The following is a 13,799-nucleotide window of genomic DNA, read 5'->3' on the forward strand; positions in this document are numbered from 1 at the left end:
GCATTTTGTTCTCTAAACGTTTTTCCATTATTGGCTATTTGTTGGGAAATTTGGTCCGGGAAGGGTGGCGAGCTAGATGGGTGGGTGATTTCTGGCATGGTGGAAAGGTCTAGCGTAGGTGAGGTTAGCATCAATCTTGTCCGTTCTAGGTTTTGAAGTATTATTTTGTTTTGGGCCATTATTTTATCAAATGTTGTTAGCGGAAGGAAAGCTTGGTGGTGTGGTTCTGATTGGTACGGTGTTTGATAGTCATAGTTATTGGCGTTTGAGTAACTCTGGTTGATTTCGTACTATGCTGGGTTAGGTTGACTCCATGTATTGTTTGGATGACTAGAAAACTCTTGATTGTATTGGTTACTATGAAAATTTGAAAATTGAGGTTCATAATTATTATTATATTCTATAGTAGGTCCAAACTCTTGGTATGATGGGCAATGAGAAGCCCAATGGTAAGGACTACCGTAGTATGAACATGGTGAAGGGTTTACATAATAATCACATGATTGTTCGTCTACATATTGATATGCCATATTGGTTTTTTAAAAATTTATTCTAAGACAATTAATATGCAAACAAAACTCTAACTATAAATTTCTAGATAGGCAGGTGCATTGACGTTTACGAAAAAGAAGTCTGATTATACTAGAATTAAACTCCTCTGACAGAAGAGGCGAGGAGTGGAAGAAGGAGTACCTGAATGCCTCCTTGCTACGCGTTTGAATAGCGTCTTGTATACGCGATCTCAGTGTTTGTATAATATTAGAAACACTGAATAACTTGAAGAAATGAAAATTTGGACTGACCTGTGAAAATCGGGCTGCTCCAGAAGAGGGCGCGGGTCGCCCTCACTTTTAGCTTGGGTAGGGCGCGGGGTGCGCTCCGACCTTGCTCGAGGAACAGGCACTTAGGCGCGGGTCGTGCTCGAAATTAGCCTTGGGTGGGCGTGGGTCGCGCTCAGGTCAAACTCGAGTTCCAGGCACTTGAGCATGGGGGGCGCTCGAACTTTGCCTTGGTTGGGCGCGGGGCGCGCTCAACCTTGGATGATGTCCAGTGTTTTAGGCGCGGGTCGCGCTCGAAAATAGGCTATCTAGGGCACGGGGCAGGCTCCAAAAAATTTGAAATTTTTACAGTAGTTTGCTAAGACGTCTATCAAGTAGCCTGTAAAATTTTAGATCAATTGGAGCTATTAAAGTCCTTCTATTGCTCTTCAAAGTTTGTGAAACAGTTTTCAGATACAATACAAACAACCGAATGGTTAACCAATCAAAACAGAGACAAAAATTGCCAAAATTTTATTGGAGACTCCTGACAGATCATGGGTATTCTTGTAAAAATTTTAGAGTAATTAGAGTTCTACAGACCCTCCTTATCGGCTGTTGTTCCAGAAATTAAGTGTTTGCAAAACTGCAGAAACACACTAGAAACACTTCACTAGTTAGGTGGTCAAAACAAATAAAAAACTCGTCAAATTTTTAATGCAAACTCCCGACTTAGGATAGATACTTTTGTAAAAAGTTTAGAATTTTTGGAACTTCCTAAGTAGCCTTACTTGTCTGTTTTTTAAGAACTTACGGTTTGAAAACTGAAATGCAGCACTGTAATGATTGTATTAGTTCACTAGGTAAAGCAACTAGGACAAATCTGACAACATTACAGTAAATCAATAACACCTTAAGGATTATGCCTGTAAATTTTCAGAATTTTTCAAAATTTACAAATACCTTTACTGCAGTGTTTTCCTATGTGAATCCGCAACCCCTATGCCTAAAATAGTGAACAGTTCCACAAATTCAAGAAATAAGAATGGAAAATTAAAAGGGTGGGTGGGTAGAGAATGGGGGATTGCCCCTTGAATTCAAGCAATTGAATTCTTGTCTTGAACGAGATTAAGATGGCAGCGACGCCATTTGATAACCCGTAAAAACTCACTTAGATTACTCTAACTTCATTCTTACGGCATCAATTATTTTTTCCTTCTCTCACATATATATTCATTCAATATATATAGTATGGAATCGTTCCACTCTTAATCTAGCAAGACATAAATGAATTTAATTAATCAAATACAAGGAACAATGATGAGGGTAATGAGATGTGAAATTTCTATTCTAAATAACAACTATTCTAACAAGCAATCATCCTCACATGGCTTAACCTCCTCTAATGGAGGTTTTAGCCTAATATCATTATACTATCATTTCCAACACAAGAACAATAATAACAAGTCATAATTTAATAATTAATTTAAACTTTATAAATCTAATTTTAACAATAGTCTAAGAATTAAAATGAAGACAACCTAATTTATGAATTTAAAACAACTAAAACTAAATAAGAATGTAATCAATAACTAAATTGAAATGAAAACTAATACTTTATTATAAAACTAATAGTGATTTTAAATAATAATCTACTTTGTTCTAATACTAATTAATTGAAGGTAAAAATTAGATCTAAAACAAGCTATGCTAACTAATTAATAGAGTCTAACCTAATTTTCTAATCTAGATCTAGGTATCCTTAAGAGCTAAGTCTTCTCCATACAAATGGAGGAGACTAGATCCACTTTTTCATGCATGGGCAGAGGAGCTGATAAAAGTAAAATGAATAGTCTACCTACGAAATGAACGATGAATTCACAACGTAAGTAAACTAAAACTGGACTTTTACTAATCAATTATCAAATCTTCTACTCTCGATGCGAATTGCACTAAGTGGAGTAGGAAGTTCGTTCCACTCCTAGTACCCTAGCATGGATTGTTTTCTAAGTCTAAGAAATCAGTCTTAAATCTAATGAGAGCTTTACGAAATGTTATGCTAACAAGACGCGTTAATTTAAATAACAAGATATAATATAAACTAAAGTTAATCTATGAAAGCTACGGAAATACGATTGTTTGACTCTAGATAAAGAAATAGAGGGGAATTAAATCCACCTCGAATCTAACTTAATAACCTAGTATAGATTGTCGTATCTCGATTCTTATGTTTTCACGGCAAAGAATTTCGAAGTCTAATCCCTAGTGTTCATGGCATTCCTACCGGATACTAACTAGCATGTGAGGTCGCCCACCCATTCTCATGGCTAAACACGACCTTCTAGAGTGGAATAGATTCTACAACCAATTCTATACTAACCACTAAGTTTTTTCATCAAGGCTTCATCAACCCCTCTAATGGAGGTTTTAGCCTTGAGTCATCAAACTAACATTTTCCATTGAATCTAAACTAAACATAATGTAAGAAATTGAGATTTACTTAATTCAACAATAATGAATCTAATTTAATGGTCAGTAATGGAATAAGAACAAGAATTTAAATTAGATCTAGAATGGAAATGACAAGAACGAAATTGAATAATACTATTTTATTTATCTAATCAATCAAGAACAATCATTCATGAATTTAATCTAAAACAAGAATTGTAATGGAACTAAAACTTAATTAATTAATTAAAACAGATCTAGAATTCTATATATTAATTTAGGTCTAACTAGCTACCATTAACAAAGAGCTAAGCTTTTGTTTTTTATACATCCAGATCTAAAATTTGTGCATGGGCTTGGAGCCACGTTTTGGGCCAGAGAATCAGGCCCAAAACCCAATTCTTTCAGTCCAAAAAGGCCTCTTCAGCTGCAGTTGGCTTTCACAGACTTTTCGTCCACTTCTGCTCCTCTGATTGGGTCAAGGCTTGGACCATTGGAAAGCTCTTTCCAAGCCGGTCGTTTTGACATAAGGTAGACCCAATTCCGAGGTCTGAGTCTAAAGATATGGTCTTCGGAAGTTCTGTTGACTTTGTGCACTGTTTCTGCCTGCGTGGACTTTGACTTTTCATCTTTTGACCAGGCTTTACAAAGGCTTGGTCTTCTTGAATCTTGGCCTTTAATCACCGAACTCCTTAGTAACCAACCATTGCTCATTTATCTCATCAAAGTGGCACATTGCTGCACATAATTGACTTTGAAGCCTGAAATACATAAAAACACGTAATCAGTCTTAACTCTTACTTATTACTCACATAATTGGTCTAAAAGTATGACTGCTAAGGGGTTAAAACTACAGTTTTGGGCTCTTATCAGGAGCCATATTTTGGGCCGGAAAATTTAGCCCAAAACCCAATTTATTCAGTCCACAAAGGCCTTTTCAGCTAGATTTGACTTTCACGGACTTTTCGCCCACTTTTGCTTCTCTGATTGGATCAAGGCTTAGAACATTGGAAAGCTCTTTCCGAGTCGGTCATTTTGACATAAGGTAGGCCCAATTACGAGGTCTGAGTCCAAAGATACGGCCTACGGAAGTTCTGCTGACTTTTATGCGCTGTTTCTGCCCGCGTTGACTTTGACTTTTCAGCTTTGACCGGGATTTAAAAAGGCTTTTTCTCCTTGAATCTTGGCCTTTTATCATAGAACTTCTTAGCAACCAACCCTTGCTCTTTTATCTCGCAAAAGGGACGCATTTCTGCATATATTCGACTCCAATACCTGAAATACACAAAAGCACGATAACAGTACTAACTCTTACTTATTAATCACATAATTGGTCAAAAGCGATATTGTTAAAGAGGTTAAAACTACAGTTTTGGGCTCTTATCACGTATATTTAATGTTGTGGAAAAGTGTTGGTCGGTTGAGTACCCCAATTTTGTTAGTTATCTCCGAGAGACTTGGTTGCCTTACAGAGATCGATTTGTATGTTGTTGAATAGACCAACACCTTCACTTTGGGAGTACAACGACCACTAGAGTCGAAGGATCTCATACTCAGGCTAAACGTGTTCTAAAAACCTCAAATAGTCATGATTTTCTATGTATGTTTTGCTTAATCCACCCATTCTCGTTAAACACCTACATCAAGGAAAAACAATACACCAAAGACACTAGCGGACAAGTCTTCTCTAAAACCACCTTACCACCAAAGATCAGTTCTCCAAGAACTCCTTAAGCACTAAATAAGACTCCGTTGAAGGACCAAAATGTGAGAGATGGGTAGACCTTGGCATCCCGAGGGATCCAAAATATTACAGGTTGGATATTCCTAAAGAAATGCACAAATACATTGTTAAAGCCGATGACCTTATTGGCGATGGCAACTGCAGGTATAAAGTTATGTGCATTGCAATGAGAAGAAGTCGGGAAGATTAACCGCAAATAAGAAAGGAGTTGTACCAAGAGCTTATTGACCACTTCCCCCTATAATGTACTTTGTACAGTCAAAGTGAGGTTGTTTTTGTGAAGAAAACAATTCCACATGAAGAAGGTTACGCACCCTTAAATAAGTAGATGAGCATACCCTTTGTTAGATATACCTATTTGCTTTAAGATTTAATGTTGTTCTCCTACATTTAGTACTTCGTCAGTGCTTCCTTATCATCCCACTAAGAACCCAAGCAACACCTGAGAGAGTGAAAAGAGTGTTGGGTAGCGCATATGTTGGTAGAAATCATTTTGTCAATTTCGAACTTGTTGAAGATTGTCTGGTTCCTCCAGCAATGCGGCAATGGCTTAGAGCTCAATATGACATTGCATAAAGTTATAATTTGGCATTAACAGAAAGGCAAGTGCAATGACATTGAACATTCCCAATCTAATATGGGAAGACGGGCTCATTGAAGACCCAATAATATGTGTTATCGACTAAGTTGTTCAATATTGTTTTGATATTATTTAGAACAAGTGTAATTTTATTTTATGTAAGTTGTTAGAATTTGATTGCTTTCCTTTGGTTACAATTTTTGAGTTCACTTGAAGTTGATGTATTGAATTTGGATATGAAGAAAGTTAAATAATAATAATTAAAAAAAAACCCCAAATATTGGAAATTTTTGGTCCCAAACGACCCAAATATATCGTAGAAGGTAAACCTAAACGATACTATAAGGTCGATTTAGCTTCCAAGCAAATGGTCTACGCATGTCATTTGAGACCAAAGTCTCAGGCTTTGACCAAAGTAAAAAAAAGCAATCTGAGCACGTCGTTTGAGACCAAACTCTCGGGTTTTTACCTTGGAGTAGTGTAGTCAGGTTGTTTTGGTGTATTACGAACCAATCTCGTTATGTTGTCCAAGGCTATATTGACCGATATTACTGAGTCGGGTTCATACCTTCTATGCGGCACTAGGATTACTTGTGTCCATTTTTGTTAGAAATTCGAAATTGAAAGTCAGGTTTACGTTGTTTGAACATTATAAATTGTAAAATTGATTAATAACAATATAATTTCAATTTACAATACATAATTGTATAATATTTGATTAATACAAATTATTACTCGGCCATAATTGTACAATAATTGATTTAAACAATGATTAGGGTTTTGAACCTGTCTACAACTCAATAAATTTAGGGTTAGGAACAATGTCTTGAAAGTTTATAAGTGATCAACACACCCCAATTGAATTAGCAAAATTGAATTCCGATGTAAAAAATTGGGTTAGGAACAACATAATTAGATGCACTAATACATACACAATACGTTACATGCACTCCTTATTAGTTATGACATGGTATCTGTATGACTAAGTTAGGGTTCACATAAACAAATTGAATAAGAACCAATGTAATCAAGCATGCCAAAATCTAAAATAATATTTTGTTTTATATCTAAACTTGTTATTTTCTATTTTTTTTTTCAATTGTGAATTATAAACTAGTTTAGGATTTACAAATTTCGTACCATTATAATAAATTCAAATTCAAACATATTTCACTTAATTATTTGAAATTTTCAAATTTCCACATTTTTGAAATGTATCAAAATTTCAAATATTAAAAATGGCTCCACTTTCAAATTTTTGTTATTATGGTTAACAAAATTTTAAAACTGTTCCACTTTCAAATTTTGAAATTTATGAAAACCCATTTAAGTAAGAGTGTAAAGGGATAAACCCATAGCTCAATTGTTTTTCTTCCCCCAAATTAGAACCCAATTGTTCTTCTTTCCCAAAATTACAACTCATAGCTCTATTGTTCTTCTTCCCCAAAATGGCTACCTCAAACAAAATGTGTTATTGTGTTTATCAAATAGTGTTGAAGACATCAAAAAGTGAGAATAATCCGGGTATAAAGTATTAGGGATGTGTATCGAATTTAAATGATCACTATTTTAAATGGGTGGATACACCCTTGCACTTAAACATAAATAAAGGTAAGGGTAAGGCTATTTAGGAGACTGTGAATGAGGGTGAATTGCTAAATAGTCATTTGGAAGCAATAAATAAGGTGTTGGAGAGGAACATTGAGCTTGAAGAGGAATGTAAACAAATGCTTCAAAATAAAGTGGATGAGCTAGAGAAGAAGAGCAAAAAAAAAAAAAAATGAAATTTTCATAATGATGAAGAATGTAATCATTGTTGTTCTTGCTTGTTTAATTATATGTAGTTGGTTGAAGTAATTTGAAATTGAAATATCAAATCCTTTGAAATTGAAAATGGAAATATGTTTTTAATTGAAATCGAATGTGTACGTTATTGATAATTCTTAGCATGTCTTAGCATGCACTTACAAAAAAAACCCTTCAAAGTCAAAAAAAAAATTCAAGTTCTTGAAAACTCCAAAACCACAAGTGTAATGGGACCCAGACGACCTCGAAACATCACTATGATCAATCGACTTCATGAAGGTTGTTTGAGTATACACTCAGGCGGTCTGAGCATGTCATTTGAGACCAAAGTATCGAGTGTTTGCCTTAAACAACATGGCTGAGTCGTTTGGGGACTCTGTTGGGCAATATGATTAAGGTCTGAAATTCCGCGAAACATTGAAATTTCACGAAGTTAGGGTGCCTAAAACATTATGGATCCTAATTGGATCAAACAAGGCCCATGGGTGATATATAATGGGATTTCTGTGTAGGATTAGCTTCTGAAATTCCGCAAAATATTGGATTTTCACGAAATTTAAGGTGCCAAATTACATTATGGATCCCATGTGTATAAATCAAGGCCCAAGGAGTGTTATATTTTGGCCCAAGACTTATATATATGCGATTTAGGCATGCAATTTCATACGTGCATATACATTGTGCTAAAATTAAATATACTACCCCCAAACAATTTGAGAGAGGGGGGTTCATGAAATAGTTTAATAAAACTACCTAAACATGCTGGTACGTAAATAAAAACTATATGCTAAGGAATTAAAATATGTGATTAATCCTACATTAAATGTAATGTTATGTGCATAGGTGAGAAATCACAAAAACAAATACTAACTACTTAACGAAAAATGCAATGAACAAAAAATTAAACTAGGGTACTAAAAATAAAACAAGTACGAAAATGAAATAGTTATTACAAAACAAGATAAATGTAAACAAGTGCACGACAACAAAAGCAAGAAGGGATCTATCCCTGAGAAGTAGAAGGTCCAGAACCATCATTAGGTTGACGACGACGAGGCTCACACCCAGAGTCAGCAGAAGAAGACAAACCTCCGGGCTGGGGCAAACGTCTCAAGACCTCGGCCTGAAACTCTGCCTGTGCATCCAAGAGATGTCGGTGATCCAAATCCATATTCTCCATATAGTTGAGCAAGTCACCCTGGTTGTCATTCAGGAGCTTGACATTCTGCTCTAAGGACCGCTGGTGACATTGAATGGAACCCTGATGCTTATGAATCAATTCATAGAGCTCATGTAGGGTTCCCTGGTTATCATAAAGCGTACGCATCCCACTATGGAGTAATGAAAAATGTGCAAAGTCCGAAAGAGCACGTTCCATAGCATCTTCAGCAAAACAGACAGGATATACATCTTCTTCCTCCTGGTCTACCTCAGCAGCCTTCTTCTCAAGCAATGTCCAGTTCCTTTGGATGCACTCACTATACACCTTGGCATTTGAGTGAGGCTTAACATGAGTTATATTCGACTCCAGCACACAACCCCAAATTAACATGATCTTAGTAACTAAAACAGGTAGGGGTGCAATAAATGTACCGACAGCCATAAGCTCCTCACACAGAAAATCAATAAGGCAAAAACCATACCTCCTGTTTTGCAGAATCCAAAAGGACGTGTAGGAAAGACATGTTGATGTCACTGGGCTTAGAAGAACCACAGACGATTTTTCCCTGCCACTACGTCATAGCCAACTGGTTCCTCTGTAGTGACTGTTGTCACGTACAGTGAGAACGATCATTGTAACGGCCCTCGAGCAGTGTATCCCTCATCAACGGAAGGACTCATTCATACTAAGATCCTTGGAAGGTCAAGGTGATCTGTTTTGCTGCTATCCCTGTGGTGGATGCTAGCAACTCGTGCGTCATATCCTTTTGAACTCTGTTCAAATTAACAAACAACCTCCTTGCCGGAGTTTTCACCTTGAACCGATAAAATTTCAAAACAAAATCCTCATGGTAGTACTCATAAGTAGATTACCATATCCTATCCCACCCTCTAGCACGCATCTTCGTACCATAGAATAGCTGGAATTGCCCCGCGTTGAATGCGAATTCCAGCATGATTTTTGCTGGTCGAGCCATGAGGTTGAAATGGGAATACGAGTAGGGGAATAAAATGGGGAGGATGAGGGGAAGGTGAGGCAGAAAACTGAAATTGTTCGGTGGCAGCGCTCTGGTTTTACCTTTGTAGGGGGCGGGTTGCGCTCAAGGAGATTTATATATGAGTTTGTTTGGTGAGGTAGAGAGGAAAGAGAGGGGCGAGCCGCGAGGTGAAGTGGAATGGTCGGTAGGGTGTGCATATGTGGGCTTTGTGAATTATCAATTTTTGGCCCAAGCTCAAATCTTTCCTAAAATACCCATCATGTCCTGCTATTTCGTAAAACTTAAAACTAAGATTTCCGATTCGTTAGCAGTCCGATTTTTGAGAATGAGTTATGAAAATGATCAGCATGAAGAATGTTATCTAAAAAATCTACGAAAAGATCAAATATAATTGTGGGTGACACATGAGATGATGGAAAAATACCTCGAAATGCATAAATGGCATAAGTTATGTAGGCGAAGAAAATCTAGATGACTATATTGTGTCAACACAAATCTATACGACTTAATTGACAGCATAAACAAAGATAGTGATAAGAGCCCAAAACTGTAGTTTTAACCACTTTAACAATATTGCTTTAGACCAATTATGTGACTAATAAGTAAAAATTAGTACTGTTATTGTGTTTTTGTGTATTTCAGGCATTGGAGTCGAATATGTGTAGAAATGCGTCCCTTTAGCGAGATAAAGGAGCAAGAGTTGGTTGCTAAGAAGTTCTATGATAAACGACCAAGATTCAAGGAGAAAAAGTCTTTTTAAAGCCCGGTTAAAGCTGAAGAGTCAAAGTCAACGCGGGCAGAAACAACGCATAAAAGTCAGCAGAACTTCTGAAGGCCGTATCTTTGGACTCAGACCTCAGAATTGGGCCTACCTTATGTTAAAACGACCGGCTCGGAAAGACATTTCAAATGGTCCAAGCCTTGACCCAATCAGAGGAGCATAAGTTGGCAAAACGTCCATAGAAGTCAAATATAATTGAAAAGGCCTCTATGGATTGAATAAATTGGGTTTTGGGCTCGATTTTCCAGCCCAAAACATGGCTCCTCAGGCCATGGACAAAAAAATGGATCTCGTATCCTCCATTTGTATGGAGAAGACTGAACTCTTAAGATTACCTAGATCTAGATTAGAAAATTAGGTTAGACTCCATTAATTAGATCCAAGAACTTAGTTTAGATCTAGTTTTTACATTCAATTAATTAGTTTGTTTTAATTTGATAAGTAGTTATTCATAACCTTAGTTCTAAATTAGTTTTAATTTGAGTTTTAATTCATTTTGAATCATTATTGTTATTGTTCAAATAGATTAATAGAGTTTAATACTTATTCAATAATGACTTGTTCTAGTTGTTTAATCAAGTTTAGTTTAATTTACATTATGTTTTCCTTTCATTATTTTAGTTTAATTAATCCAATGATATTAAGCTAATCCCCATTATAGAGAGTGATTATGAAACCTAATGAGGAATAGATTGCTTAGTAGAATTATTTCATTGTGTATGTGTTTCAATGAGTTTAGTTTACTGTATGACTTCCAAAATAAGCATATGATAAATTAAACTAGGGATTGTTGTAATTAAGTCGAGAGACTTGGTTGTAATAATCCTACATGCTAGTAATAATGACTATAAAGATGTAGGTTGTTGCTAGGGATGATAAAGGTTGAGGCTTTGGGTTGAATCGTTGCGTGAAAACCTAAATATGATCTATTTTTAATGAATAATTCGATTCTTGCATGAAACTAGTTATTAGGTTGATTGATTACTTTTCTCCATACTTTTTCTGTAATCAAAAACCCTATTTTTATTAGTTTAGTTAATTTAGATTTTTTTGAATCCATCGTATAATCGTAGAATAGAAATTTCACATCACAAATTACTCTCACCATTGTTCCTTGTGTTTGATTAATTGAATTCACTTATGTCTTGCTAGTTTATGAGTGGAACGATTCCGTACTATATATATTGCATAAATCTATATGTGAGAGTAGAAAATAAATAATTGATACCGTAAGAATGAGGTTAGAGTAATCTAATTGAGTTTTTACGGGTTATCAAATGGCGCCGCTGCCATCTTAATCTTGTTCAAGACAAGAATTAAATTGCTTGAATCCAAGGGGCAATCCCCCATTCTCTACCTACCCACCCTTTTCATTTTTCTTTCTTTTTTCTCAAATTTTTGTCATTGTTCACTGTTTTAAGCACAGGGGCGCACGCCTTCCATTTTGCCTTGTTCAAAGCACGCCACCCTTCCTTTGTGTCTGCGGAATCACAGCGAAGAATACTACGGTAAAGGTATTAATAAATTTCCGAAAATTCCGAAACTTTTTAGGTATAATATTTAAGGTGTTATTGATTTATTGGAATATTTTCAAAATTTTCCTAATTATTTTACCTTGTGAACAAATATGATCTTTGCATTGCTGCATTTCAGTTTTCAAACCGTAAGTTCTTGAAAAACAGACGAGTAAGGTTACTTAGGCAGTTCCAAAAATTCTAAACTTTTTACAGGAGTATCTATCCTAAGTCAGGAGTTTTCTGTAAGATTTGAAGAGTTTTTGATTTGTTTTGACCTCCTAACTAGTGGAGTGCTTCCAGTGTATTTCTGCAGTTTTGCAAACACTTAATTTCTGGAACAACAGCCGATAAGGAGGGTTTGTTGAACTCCAATTGCTCTAAAATTTTTACAAAAATACCCATGATCTGTCAGGAGTCTCCAGTACAATTTTGGCGATTTTTGTCTCTGTTTTGATTGGTTAACCATTCAGTTATTTGTATTGTGTTCGAAAACTGTTTCACAAACTTTGAAGGGTAGTAGAAGGACTTTCACTGGCTACTTGATAGACATCTTAGCAAACTACTGTAAAAATTTCAAAGTTTTTGGAGCGCACCCCGCGCCTTAGATAGCCTATTTCCAAGCGCGCCCCGCGCTTAACCGCCTGGACATTGTGTCAAGCACGAGCGAGCCCTACGCCCTAGATTGCCTATTTCCAAACGCGCCCTGCGCTCAACTGCATGGACATTGTGTCAAGCATGAGCACGACCCGTGCCCTAGGTAGCCTATTTCCAAGCGCGCCCCGCACTCAACCACCTGGAACTTGAGTTAGACAAGAGCCCGACCCGCGCCCTCTTCTGGAGCAGCCCGATTTTCACAGGTCAATCCAAATTTTCATTTCTTCAAGTTATTTAATGTTTCTAACACATATAAATACTGAGATTGCATATACAAGACGCTATTCAAACGGGTAACAAGGAGGCATTCAGGTACTCCTTATTCTAGTCCTCGCCTATTTTGTCAGAGGAGTTTTAATTCTAGTATAATCAGGCTTGTTTTTCATAGACATAAATACCACACGCCTATCTAGAATTTCACAAACTACACCTGCATCAATGGCTAAAGAACAAGAGACTCCTCTATCTGATTTTTATAAAGCCCTAAAGGATGGCCCTAAGTCGTGCATTGTTCTTGCAGACCTAGTGGGGGATTTTCGAATTCCCCCTAATATATTTAACTTGTTACCAGTTTTTCATGGTTTAGACCATGAGAAGCCTTACCAGCATATGCGTAGGATAGAACAAGTTCTCACTACATTCCATCATCCTAGCGTAAGTCCGGATCAAGTTAAGCTTAGGGTGTTTCCATTCACCCTAGCCGACAAGACGGCGTCTTGGTTAACTGCCCAAACGCCAAACTCTGTGGACTCATGGGCTAATCTTGTTCAATTGTTCATGGAACAGTTTTACCCACCACTGAAGACAGATGAAATGCTTCAAAAGATTCATTTCTTTCACCAGAATCATCATGAATCCTTTTCAGAGGCCTGGAATCGTTTCACTGATCTTCTCATTGAATGCCCGCATCATAATCTTGCGAAGGACTCGCTTGTTCGTGCCTTCTTCAAGGGGCTTTTACATCGTCATAAGGAGGTTCTAGATATCATGACTGGGGGTAGTTTTCTTAGTAAAGGAGCCTTGGAGGCTTATACATTTTTAGAAGATCAATCCAAGAGGAACAACAATTGGGGAGGTAACGACTCTTCCCGCTCCACTCCTTCTTCTTTTGAGGTTAAACTTGATTCCGAGCTTAAAACTCTTATCGATGCCCTCACTAAAAAGGTAGATGCCATCTCTGTTCAACAACAACCCACTCTAGTCATGAACATTAAATCTACTCGTTGTAATGTTTGTTTTAGTCTTGAGCATTCCGACTTCTATTGTCCTCTTGTCTATGCACAACCACCACCATAACCATCAAATTTCAACCAGTTAACTCAACATCAAGGACAAGGAAACTTAGGTAATCA

The sequence above is a fragment of the Coptis chinensis genome, chromosome 6, assembly GCF_015680905.1.
Source record: "Coptis chinensis isolate HL-2020 chromosome 6, ASM1568090v1, whole genome shotgun sequence".
Classification (NCBI taxonomy): Eukaryota; Viridiplantae; Streptophyta; class Magnoliopsida; order Ranunculales; family Ranunculaceae; genus Coptis; species Coptis chinensis.